Below are 13,532 nucleotides of genomic sequence, written 5' to 3'. Positions count from 1 at the left end.
CAAGCATTTTTTTTTTTTTGTTTACCTAGAAAGTGTTGTTTGGGCCCTGGCTGGTGTAGTTCAGTGGATTGAGCGCGGGCCTGTGAACCACACGATCGCGGTTCGTTTGGGCAACTGTTTAATCATTGCCTCAAATCTGTTCTGGTGTGCCTTGCTGAAACTCTTGCAAGTTATAGGAGCTCCTGCATCTGCCATTCACATATTTCATCTCTTCTCTAACCATGGTCAAGGTTGTCACTTGACAGAACTATAAATCTTTCTATATTATCTAGCTGCTCTTCACTGCTTCTTAATTTGACAAATAAAATTATATTTCTGTGCAATTTTCATGATCTCAGATTATTCCTCCTTTAGAATTGCTTACTCTGTTCTCTTAGTTACTGTACCCTCTTGAATCATCTTATAACCATATAAAAACTATAAAATGTATAAAATACATATGTTAAATTTTCCTCTTACTAGCTTTAAGAAATATTTGTCAGACTGTTTCTCCAACTAACTCTTTACAGTCATTTTTCCCTTAAATTGTTGTATCATTTTGCAGGTATTTTGATTTTTCTCTCTTTTTCCGAGAGGAGTGATTAATCCAATGAAGTCTCCATGCTCTGCCAGCCAACTTTTTGCTGCACCCACATGCGTTTAGGACCTATTCTACAGCACTCACTTTATACTTGCTGTGACCACAGGATCCAGACGGAAGCTCTTGGCTTAATGGACTGGATTCCTGAGAAAGATGCATTCCAGCCCTTGTTTCTTAGCCAATGCAGACATCAGCTCATAGCAGAAAAGGCCTGGTCTTGATGATTCGGTATTCTCTCTGTCATCCCCTTGATGATTATTCCCTCTGGGAAGAAGTTCTTCTGCAAAGGTAGAACTTTCTGTTAATTGCAAGGCAGTATTTCCAAGGAAGTCTAGTTTCCTAGCTACCATATTTTGCCATGCAAAACACACACTTTTTTTGTCCAAATTTTTCAGGGAAAAATAAGGATGCACATTATGCATGGGTTCAATTATTACCCATGGGAAATATGCATGGGTATAATTATTACATACCATAGGTATAATAATGGGCACAATAATCCCATGTGTAATGTACACAAAAATGTGGGCACACATTATATGTGGCAGAATACGGTAGTTTTCCACTAGTTGATTGGGATAAGACTATTGTCTGCTTTCCCTTTCCAAATTAAAGGTGTCAGTGAGGTTGTAACATAATTATTCCTAATTAATTACTGAGTACATTGATCTTTAATAGAAGAGAAATATGAATTCTTTTGGCATTTTATCAAGCAGAAATTCCTCAGATTTTTGCATAAGAATGGCATTACCTTCCAGGGCTGTTGTAGACAATTTTTTCTCTCATTTTCCTCATATTTATGGTCAACTACATGGAGATTATAGAAACAATGATATAGATGTTTGGTAAATGTTGCCAGGATATACCAAAATCTACAATCTATTAACAGATAATTATATTTCTTGAAATAAACATCAAACTTTTCAATAATTCTAATAGGGTGATGCCCTGAAGTAGTCTGAATTTATGAAAGTTGATAATAAGACCTTTTTAATCTATTATTAATGGCAATGCCTGGAGAGTAATAACCTTATAGATGAAAGAATAATACATTCAATCAGCCCACACTTATTAAATAGTTATGGTATGCCTTACTCAGAGCAAGTTGTAAGGAATCCAAATATATATTATAGTATATAAGTATATATTATAGTATATAGTATAATCCAAATATATAGTGTATATATATATATATATATATATATATATAATACAAATCATAAGTTTTTCCTGAAATCCATTAATTATCTAGTTACAGGAAAGTAATATTTTAATGAAATAATTTATAGATAACAGTATATTATCAAATGTTGAAATTATTTGATTTGTAGAATATGTAAATTAGGGTGTGAATATAGGGAGTAGTGAAATAATTGGGGAAAGGGGAACTTAAACTATACCTTAAAGGAATAGTAAGATGCAAATAGGTTAGAACAGAAGAAAAATTCTTCCTGGTGAAAAGTGTAATTATAATAATAATTATTATTGCAACCGACACCAGCACAACTCGCTATTTCCTGAGCACTTTACTGGCATCATTTTACATAACCCACTCAAGCATTTCTGAGCTAACAGTAGTCTTAAGTCACAGGGAAGAAACTGAGGCTCAGTGAATGATGAGGTCTGGATTTGAATGCAGACTGGTGAGTATTCAAATCGAGACAACTAAGCTTCCAAAGCGTATTTTAACTGTTACTTATTATTCCACAGCACCAAATAGTAATTGTTGAGAGTAAATATAATGTATGTTTGGAATAATGATGAATTCAGTATAAAAATGAAAGTAGTAAGTCACCCATGGAAGGACCTTTCAAAGCATCATTGTATCAACAGCACCTGAACTTAAAAAGGCATGAATGTCATTCACATCCATAGGAGACAGTCTAAGTAGGCAGTTTACCAAGTATTTTTAATTATTAATATACCATTTTCCTTTATATCTTACCTCTCAGAAGATTTCCACTGCCTTTCTTGTATGAGGTAGGTATAGCAGAGACCTGAAAAAGATACAGAAAGTGTCTGGAGTAACTCCTGGGAAAACAGCATTGGCCTGGGTTTGGGGAACTGGAAAAAATGAGAAGCTGTAATTGAGAGAGTCCTGTATACATTTGAATCGAACTTCTTTGGCATTTACTGAGTTCTGAGACCAAAGGGAATTGGAAAGGATTTATTTTTATGGCTCTTTTCTTCCCAATGGTTTAGAATTACTTTTACATTTTATAATGAGTTCTTGAATGCTACCTGGAGAGACTGAGCCAGGCCTCTGTTCTCAGGAAGGCTTTGAATTCCACTAATTCTATGTAGACAGGGGAAAAAAATAGAGAGTGTTTCATAAGTCATCTCTGGCTCCCTGAAGACATGGGACAGGACATCAATATTTCTTCAACTGGTTCTGATGACTCCTGCGTGATCTTTCTGCATCTTCTCTCCTCCACTCTTTGTTCTAATCTGGCTGGTTTAGGTTTTCTCTGATTTATGCTTACAGATTCTCAATTTATTGCCCATATGTGAACCCATCTTGGAGAAGGGTAAATCTTGACGATTTTGAAAGACATTTTTGTGAGAGACATGCTCTTGACAGCATCCCTTACTCATATAGATAGAACATCTGATAGACATTGCTAAAATTATTACATAATTATTATTTACTGAAATATTAGTAGTGCGAAGTCTATCGTCTCTAGTCCTTTTCTCTGTTCCTTTTCTGAGATGTCCCCATGCAAGTTTCCCAAGTTTTGTATTTATTCTTTATTAGGCTAAGGATATTAGGCTAAGGTGCCCAGATTCTAATCTAACCCAAGATGGTTTTTAGTTGGCATCAACCTTTAAAATGGTAGGAATCTTACTTCCTTCCAGAGTGTCTTCAAGACCATGTCTGGTTTGGGGATCCCCAGTCAATCCCCCTGTCCCTGGTGTGTTTATTGCTCCTTTTCTATAGGCTTCCTAATATTTGTGAGTCTTACATTGGTCCCTTAATTCATGAATCAAAAAGGCACATTTCTTCCACTCCTTGGCTTCTTAATCTATGTTAAACTGACCTCCAGTTTGGCCCCGTGCTACATGTCTCTCTGTCCCTGACTACTGAAAATTTTCTTCTCTGCTCCTACTCACTTCTTTCCATTTGAGTTGGCTTTTGTGCACATGTTCTGTTATAAAAGTTGACTGGTGAAACGTTAACTTCACAAATCTCTCCTTAGTTTTGTTGAAGGTCATGTGGCTCTGAGAGGAGGTGATATTTTCCTGGTACCTTGCCCAAATCCTATTATTCCTCTCTGGTATTCAAAAGTGGATGATCTTTTCTTTCCATGTTGAAGCTCTGATCCCACTGAATCACTAACACACAGATGCTTGTTTGCAGTTTTCAGGTTGATCCAGATTTTCAGTTGTCGTCAGAACAGGGGTATCGACCCCACTCTAGGCCTATGACCAACTATTCTCTGGGAGATTAATTATGCTGCCTAGAATTTAGGTTCCTTCTAGAAGCCCATCTGAGTGCCTGAATTATGGAAACTGATTTTCACAAATCCTAACACTACAAGTCAATAACTAAAAAGTAGTATAAATTTAAAATAACAAAAAAAACACTTTTAGCTCACAGCAAGAGATTGACTATTCTCTTAAACCTCCCTATAAGTCCATCAATATTTTAATCACCCAGTTTAATTTAATTTTGAGCCTCTATAATACTTGTTTTATCATCCTTATAGTAATTATTACATTACATGCTTTCTGTTATTACATGCTTTCTATTGTTATTACTTGTTTCTATGTCTTTTCTTGTAGGGTAGAAGCTTCTTGAGGGCATTTTATACTCCGGCATTCTCTCAAGCTATTGATACTTCTTTCCCTTGGCTGAAACTCAAAGGTAAACACATACAAAACGCTCAGCAGAGTCCTCATTACCATCCCCACCTGCATCAAGTCAACTGTTACTTTTCTCTCTTCAGATGAGTGCATCTCCTAGCACTCACAAAGAAAACCACTAACCCATTCTGATGGGCTCAGTTTATATTATTATATTCAATACTATCTGATCCTCTATAAATACTATGCAAAATATTAACTTATTCCCAACTCACAACCGTTCTTTTCTGTGTAGTTTCAAGCCTTCCTACTCTGCTCCAGACATTTTTGTCAATAAACATCTTACTTTCAGTCACTTGGACTACAACTTTGCATGAAATTGGAGCCAGTAGGAGTAAGGCCTTCATATCTCCTCCACTATCTCCAGTCCACATTTTTATCCATATTTTCCTGTCTGAATCAAGGATACTTCTCTATTATTTTTTCCATGGAGAATCTCTCTGTATTCATGCCTTTGAGTTCTTTAAAAAAAATTTTGGACATTTACTATACCTCATTTCTCTCCCATTAACTTTTCTTCCCCCATGAATATCTTTCTTTTGCTTGACAATATGATCAAGATGTCCACATTTTTATAAAACCATCTCCTTCACCCCACTGTCCACTTAATCTACCATCTATTTACCTTCAATAATAAAGAAACTGAATATTATAATCTCACTCCATTCTCTTGTTCATCTCCAGACCTATATACATCAGACTTCTACCCTGACATTCTAGCTGGAGCTGTTCTCACTGAAGGTTAGTTAGCAAATATCTGCTACCCACCCAGTCTCAGAGCTTTCTTTTCAGGGCTTCTCTCTCTGGATCTGCAGGACCATTGGTTTGGAAAGCAATCCTCCTGTTGTTCCGCACTTTGAACTTTTCTTTCTAGGAAGCTTTATGAAACCAGCCATTGGCTTTTTGTACTTCTCTTTCTTTTACTCTTTTATCAATTATTACTTTAATTTTAATGTTATCTAGGGTTTCATCTTTAGCCTTCTTATATGATATTAATAATAACTGAGATTTTTTAGTTCTACTGTGTGCCAGTGCTTGTTCTGAGTGGAATGAGATTATAATGAGTTATCTCAGTAACTAAGAAAGTGGGTAACTCTCTCATGCTCATTTATGAAAGTGAAGACTGAAATTTAGGTACCTGTACCACCAAGATAATAGATAGCAGAGCTGGTGTTAGCATCTAAGCATGCTGATTCCTCAAATGTTCAAAAGTTTTCGTGGGTAATTTTATCCATATCTGTGATGTTAAGCATTGTCTTTATTTTCCTGATCCCAAGATCCATACCTTCAACCCTGACCTTATCTACATTGCAGATCTGTCTTTATGCATGTCCTTTAAATCTAGAGTCCCACCCCACTTTCTTAACTCATCTTTGGCAATAAAGGGCATGGACAAATCATGGTGGTGACCCAGTGATATGACTCCTTGCCTTGTTTCTGCTTTCCTCTCTGCTACAGAATGCCCTAATCCACTTATGTTGCCCACAAGGCACACGCTTAAATGACTCCTCATGCTTAAAATCTAACCCAAAGGTGGCTATTATGTTCTTATATTTCTTGCTTTTCCTCACTTTCATATGCAAAATTTTTACCACATCTGCATGCTATAGAAAAAACTCACTGAATATAAATTCATTATAATGCTTGATACGACATTGTAGTTTGCTTGCTATGTTTTTAAATAAATAGAGGGTGAAACGCATTCATTTATGATTACTTTTTACATAGGATAGAAATCAATATGTCTTGCACATAGTATGACCTCAGTAACTATTTCTTGACTGAGCAAGGTGAATATTTCTCCAAAATTACATTTTAAAAATAGCAGGTTTAGGATTGATATGTGGTCCATTTCCAGCTGGTGTCTATAGCTAATAGAAGCTTCTGGGACATATTGCTATGATCTCTGAACCTACCTGACAATTTCTGCCATGCTAGAAGTCAATTTGATGGAGATAAGCACAAACATTATCAAAACAACAAGGTTAACATGGAATAAGTACAGGACATGAACAAATTATTAAATCAACACGTTTTTTTCTGAGATTCCTGCTCTTCCATTTCTATATATCTAATCCCTACCTAGATTTTAATAATCCAATTAAAATGTCATCTCTTCTATGAATCTATGAATCTATTCAACAACATGCAGTTGCAAGAAATCTCTTTTATTTTGTTTTCTATTACTCTGTGCTCTGTGTCTATCTATCTTTTTCATAATGCATCTCTTTACATCTGACATCTGATCACCTCTATGAGTCTATAAGATAGTGGAGTAGCAGGTTCTCTTTTTTATCTCTCTTTGGAATTCCTTGAGCCCAGCACAGTTTTTCTCACAGTTGGCACAGCATTGGGATAATGATTTCTATGTGGCTAATCATAAATTCTTCTTTAATTAATCTCAAAAAATATAGTTGAATAGCTGAGACTCATTAAGTCAAGTCAATAAGCATTAATGAACTGTTATCACTATGCCCATCAACATGCATAGATTCTATGACTTTTGTAGAAAAAAAGACACAAGATTATTCCCCTTGTAGCTTTTATAAAGTCGTTGGAGAGACAGACTTTTACAAGTGAAACTGGAGAACTGTGTGTAATCAGATGAGTGATTTTTTCCATTTACATCATCACCATTTAAATGATGGAAGGAGATTCTTTCTCTACTTCTTAATTGTGCCCAATGATTCTGAACTTCAACAGCTGGAAGTGAACAGTGTGACTGACAACAGTCAGTGGAAACTCATGCCTGGGAATGAGTTCAAAGCACGATGATTACCAAGAGCAGGGTTGTCAAAATCAAGTTCAGTCCATAGGGAAAGAGCTCTCATCATGAAGACTATCTAGACAGGGGAAGGAGATGAATCAATGCAATTGGGGATTCGAGCTGTGAAACTGGAAGCTATTTGGGTGAGGTTTGATGCTGAGGTCACTGTTGAATTTAATGGCTTTGTATTGCTAACAGTAACCACCAGGCAAGAGTTAGGAACAATTTGTCCCACTCTAGGAAGAGTGCCAGTCTAAAGTACATGTGTGTCCAGAATCCATCCACAAAACTCCATCCTGACTTCAATACCATTTAGCTCTTGACCTTGGCAATTTTCTCTAGTGAGCTTTGTTTGAACCAAAAATTCAGAAAACCTTTATTGATCTTCCAGACATTGGCTAGGGAATTTATTTATTTATTTTAAAATTAGAATTCTGTGGGCATGCAACTACTTGTTTTAAATCGCGTGTGCCCACTGGTACAGCCCAATATAGTTGATATAAAATAGATATGAAAATATAGAAAGGTTAAAAACTCAAAAATGAGCAAAAGTGCTCCCTATACACTGAAAGTTTATTTCCAGAAACTGGAAAATGTTAACTTTTAGTATGAGAGCCTGATGAATATGGCTTATTAGAAACAATGGTCCGCCTTGTGGAAAGATCACCATCCACTTTAGGAGGGAGAACGATGTGTTCTGGTTTATCCCTGGCTCTCAGACTTTCCTCTGGCTTAGAGACCCAGTCTGCTCCATCCGGGAAACTGAAGTGTGTCTTTCCCCTGCCTATGTATAGGTACTGCTTGTAAACATTACCTACAATGCCACTTACACCAAATAAAAATATGTTTGTGTTCAGGTATCCTAACACCTCAGGAGCCAAGCTGGTTGAAGAGAATACGAGTATATGTGTATTATTACTAGCATATAGATACATTTGTTCACATATGAAAAGGCGTCCCCCTTTTAAGACACTTCATTTCCATGTTTTTAAAAGCTATTGTAATAAATTAATTTTGTGAGGGCAGGATTCTTTACTGTCATTTGCCAGAAGATGTATTTAATAATAAACAAGGCCATGATGTCTATGTTGCAAGAATGCCCCCTAGATGTTTACAAAGTGTAGTCTGTATAACTATTCTTGGCAGAAATACCTGACATTTGCAACTCAAACCTCTTAAGTAACTTTTATTTATTAAAACATAGAAAACAGCCAATGGTGTCTTCATTTGTGAGTTTTCTAGCATGATTAGCGTGACATCACTGAAGTCACACATGATTATCTTCCCCAAGCCCCCTTTCTCAGATTAGGGTGCTAAGACATTATCAGTGACATCCCAGGGCATCTAAAAGCTCTACTTTCAAAGAGAGCATAGTCTGAAAATTAATTGTCTTCCAGCACCAATAGTTAATACATATATACAAAAAATAAATACATGCACTTAACATTGAGTAACAGCAAGAGATTAGTACCCTTACATTGCTGCTGTATGTATGCATAATCAGAATTGTGGAATTTAGTGTTGCAAATTACATCATACCTAGATAAGAATAAAAGCCCCTTAAGATGCCATTCAGATTGGTGAGCAAAGTCTACAACTGCCAATATTGGGTCCAAGTCTTACTGTCCTTTGACACCAAAATCTAAGCTGGATTCCATCTAAAACGGATTTCAGAGATCTATTACTATACTAGCTAATACTTTCTGCCATTCTTGCTTGTATAACTTAATAAAAATAAGAAGTGATTGGTAGGACCTAACCTAATCCAAACCATTATATTAACAATATAACATTATGTTAACAATATAAATTGTTCAACACTCCAATTATCTAAGAATACTTTAGTAAAATGTTCTTCAGATCACGGATCGGGATACCAACTTACAATTGATTTTGAGGAGAATTTGATGAAGACATTATAAAAGTATTTTTATTCTGACCACTGCCTTCTTCATGCACATCTCATTTGTTCAGTGTCATTGGTAATGAACACTTACTTCTCAGCTCAAAAAATGTGTGGTCTTTTGGTCTACAACCTCTCAGTTTCAGATTTTTTAATACTTTATTACCTAGATTTTTAAAGAAAAACTGTATAAAAAATTTGGTGTGGCCACAAATATTTCCACAAATATAGGAAAAGTTCAAAGTGTATTTTGAAAAACGTTGAGTACTTATGACATAGGAAATGATGTTTTGTTCTATTCTTTTGTTCCTCTATCTTTTTCTTCCCTTTTTCCTCCTCTTCTGCCTATTTCTTTTTTGTCCACCCTCTTGCTGTCTCAATTTTTGGTTGTCACTGTTTTTTCCAACCTAAACACATTGCTTAGCAAATATATTTTAGAGATTAAAACCAACATGAAAAGTTTAGTTTCTGCCATTAGCTAGAATTCAGTGATTGGGGGCTACGCTCCCAGAATCTCCATATCGAGTATCCCACTGGCTGTAATCACGTGATGGGACTGTTGACTAAAGCAGCCCATGCTTGGTCTTGAATGGGAGCAACATTCCTGAACCCAATTATTCAGACAGGGCTTTATGGGAGATGCTGTGTCTTTTCATAAATACAGCTGCTCTGATATGATCTGATAGTGAATATTCTGATTGTAAGGAATGAACCTAAATTATGGAACTATTTCTTTGAAGAGTATTGGGTCAGTTTAACCAAAAGGAGAAAATGAAAAGTAGGTAGTACAAAAAAGTTATTTAAGGACCTGGATCCTAAATTTTCATTTAGGCAGCTTCCTAAATTCCAGAATTTGTCTTCTCTGTCCCTCTCACCATCCCTCAATCAGTTGTATTCTCGGGTGTGCTGTTTTGTCGAATTCATTCCCATCACATAAAGTAAACTGAAAAATGAAACTCTCTTTCAAGCCCTGGCTAGTGTAGCTCAGTGGATTGAGCGTGGGCCTGCAAACCAAAGGAGCGCGGTTTGATTCCCACTCAGGGCACATGCCTGGGTTGCAGGTCAGTTCCTAGGAAGGGATGCAAGAAAGGCAGCCATACATTGATATCTCTCTTCCTCTCTCCTTCCCTTCTCCTCTAAAGATAAAGAAATAGAATCTTAAAAAAAAAAGAAAATCTCTTTCAAGAACACCAGGTTTTAAAGCGCATCAGTGTAATAAAGAATCTCCATGAGTTTTCTGCATGTCATTCTATTTAATAATAATAAATGACTAATTACCACTGCCTATAATGAATAGTGATGATAATCATAACTTATTTTATACCTCAGATGAATATGATGCTCTCTTATTATAACAGCATTGCCATTTTTGCAATATTATTTTACCATAGACTTCATTACTGATAGTGATCATGAGGATTCTCAGAAGAATGTCAAAAGCCATACCTATTGCTATTTGTATGTACAATAAAGCCTGAAAATTACTTTATTCTTTCTCAAAAAGGACAGCTGAGCCATCTAAAAAGGATTTTATAAGATGATCAATATGTATCCTTTCACACATCCAATGATATTATGTGATAATTCATTTGTCCATGAATGACAAAAAGATTTGTCATATGTCCTTTATGGCCATGTCCATTGCCCAATGTCATTTTACTGTGTAAGTCACGGAATTTTATTAATCACTGACTACAGCTTCATGAGGCATGACAAGTAAAGTAGTGTCTTAGCCCCATGACCTCACAGTAAGAAAACCGAATAGTGGGGCGAGTGACAACTCCTATGTTATTGAGTAGATTCAATTCTCATTTAGAGGGGAGGTAATTGTCCTAAGTTGAGGAGAAATCAAACCACACAATATAAGAATCTCAAATAATAGAATATTCTTCCTTTAACTTGATTCTTAAATTTCATGAGCAATGAATATTTATAACAGATGAAGCGAGTTATGACTTTAACATCTAGAAAAAAACGCACACTTTGAATTTTCACACGTAGCTTTCAATTAGTTTACGTCACTTAGAGCAGACCAGATAAACAGATGCTGAACTTGAACACTATAAAATAGATAATTGATCATTCACTTTAGATGGCCTTCTTCTTTACCTCTGTGTCGTAAGCATGAACTACACTTATGAAGTGATGCAGAAATGAAACAAAATTTCAGATATGAAGACCCTTAATTGGCTTTGCAGGATAAGATTAACACAGATGCAAGAATATCATCTTCAAGATACAAGCACTCGGTCACTACTACAGCTCTGCACCACACACAGAGAATGGGCCAAGGTGGAAACTCAGGAAGCCTAGGTGGTATGAATTAATGAGAAGGAGCTTAAATGTAGTAAATCATAAACAAACAAAGAAGATGGCTTGAGTTTGTTTTGGGTGGTCAGAGAAGCCTCACTTAGGTGGTTTAATTTAGGAATTGAAAGACAAGTGGATTTAGAGAGAAGAAAGAAAAAGCAGAGTTCTCCAGGAGGGCAACCAGAGAAAAGGCACACAAAAGAGAAAGTGTGAGATCTGCCTGGAGTCTACTTTGCAGACATTCGATTTGGAGCACAGTGGGCATATGAGGCAATATTGACTAGACTCAAGTGCAGGGACCGGAAGAAGCTTGAACAAGGAGAGGGTTTTATCTTTCAGGTGTTTGAACACCTGGCTACAATCTTCACTAACTGTACAGACTGAGAAGTTGGTTTAAACTTTCTGGTCACTGTGTCCTCATATCTATAATTAGAGCACTAAAACTACCCCATAAATTTGTACAAAGATTGAATGAACTAAGGTTTATAAAAGATTAACACATAGTAATCACTCCATAAAGTCTGGCGACTTTGATCAGCACTTTACATATGGTAAATTGGCTAAGTTTTTTTAGTTCCTTTAAAAATTTTATTATGTAATATTTGATACATGGCAGATTATATGTGCTCTGTACATTTTATGAAGCATGATAATAAACCAAGCACTTGTGAACTGACTGTTCATCTTCAAAACTGAAACAGAACCAATATCTTTGAAGCCCTCTATTTGCTCCTACGCAGTGACAGAGGTAATCCTTAGGTTGACTTTTTAAATAAAATTTTCAGTCATAATTTATAGACAGTAAAATGTAGCCACCTTAAATGTATAAGTTCATGAATTTTGATAAATGGGTATATCCGCCTCAATGCCAAATGTAAAAATGAGTAACCACCACCCTAATAAAGACATGAACTAATTCTATCAACCTAATAAATTCCCTTTTTGCCCCATTACAGTCAACCCCAACCACATTTTGTCCCAGGCCACCACTGACTTGATTTATTTTCATATATTCATTTTGTCCACTTTAAAATTTCATGTAATCAGAATCCTTATTGTATCTGGCTTATTCCTCTCAACGTGATGTTTAGATTTAGCCATGTTCGGTGTATCTACAGTTTGTTGACTCTTATTGCTGAGAAGGATTTGCCATGCAGAATACATCAGAACTGACGACATTCGGGTTACTTCTAGTTTGGGCTGTTAGGGGTAAAGCTGCTATGAACACTCGTGTACAAGAATTTCTGTGGTTATGTTTTCCCATCAGTTAAATATCTAAGAGTGGAAGGACTAGGTAGAGTCAATAAATATCTAACTTTGTAAGAAACTACCCAACTGTTTTGGCAATTTTTTTTGTTTTTTTTTGTTTTAACATTTCACTGTCACAAGAAGCCCATGAGAGTTCTGGTAACGTCATATCCTCAGGAACAATGGGTATTATTGGGCTTTAATATTAGACATTCTCATTGGTATATAATAGATATGTTTGTGAATTTAGTTTTGATTTATCAATGATCAATTGTGTTAAGTAAGCATATTTTCCTGTGCTTGTTGGCACAGGAAAAGATGTACCAGAAGTTTACCCTCTTTTCTGAAGTATTTGTTAGTAGGGTATTGTGTCCATTTATTTTTATCAGACTGGGTGTTTTTTTTGGAATAATTGAATTGCAAGAGACATTTATGAATTATGAAGGCAAGTCTTTTGTCAGATGCATGCACTCTGAATATTATCTCCTGGATGGTCATTAGCCTGTTCAAGGGCATGAAGATATTTTTGAAAGAGCAAAGAGTCTTAATTTTGAGGAAGCACGGTTTATTGTTTTCCTGTATGGTTTATGCTTTTTGTGACCTAAGACACATTTGCTTACCTCAAAATTGCAAAGACTCCCCCTTATGTTTTCTCTTAGAAATGCAATAGGTTAACCACGCCTCTGGTGAGGTAAGGCACGATTATGCCCACTTCAGAACTGTGGAAAAGTGGTGGAGGCGAGGTGGTGAAAGTCACGTGCAGGCCTGTTGGACTTCCTAACGAATGATGCTTAAGGGAGAGGAGAAGGCCAAAAAGACAGGATTTGAAATTTCTGGTATCTCATCCCAAATTCTCTACC

This window comes from Sturnira hondurensis, unplaced genomic scaffold, assembly GCF_014824575.4.
Source record: "Sturnira hondurensis isolate 20B ecotype Veracruz unplaced genomic scaffold, ASM1482457v3 Scaffold0001872, whole genome shotgun sequence".
Lineage (NCBI taxonomy): Eukaryota > Metazoa > Chordata > Mammalia > Chiroptera > Phyllostomidae > Sturnira > Sturnira hondurensis.
Note: the sequence above shows the minus strand (reverse complement) of the source record.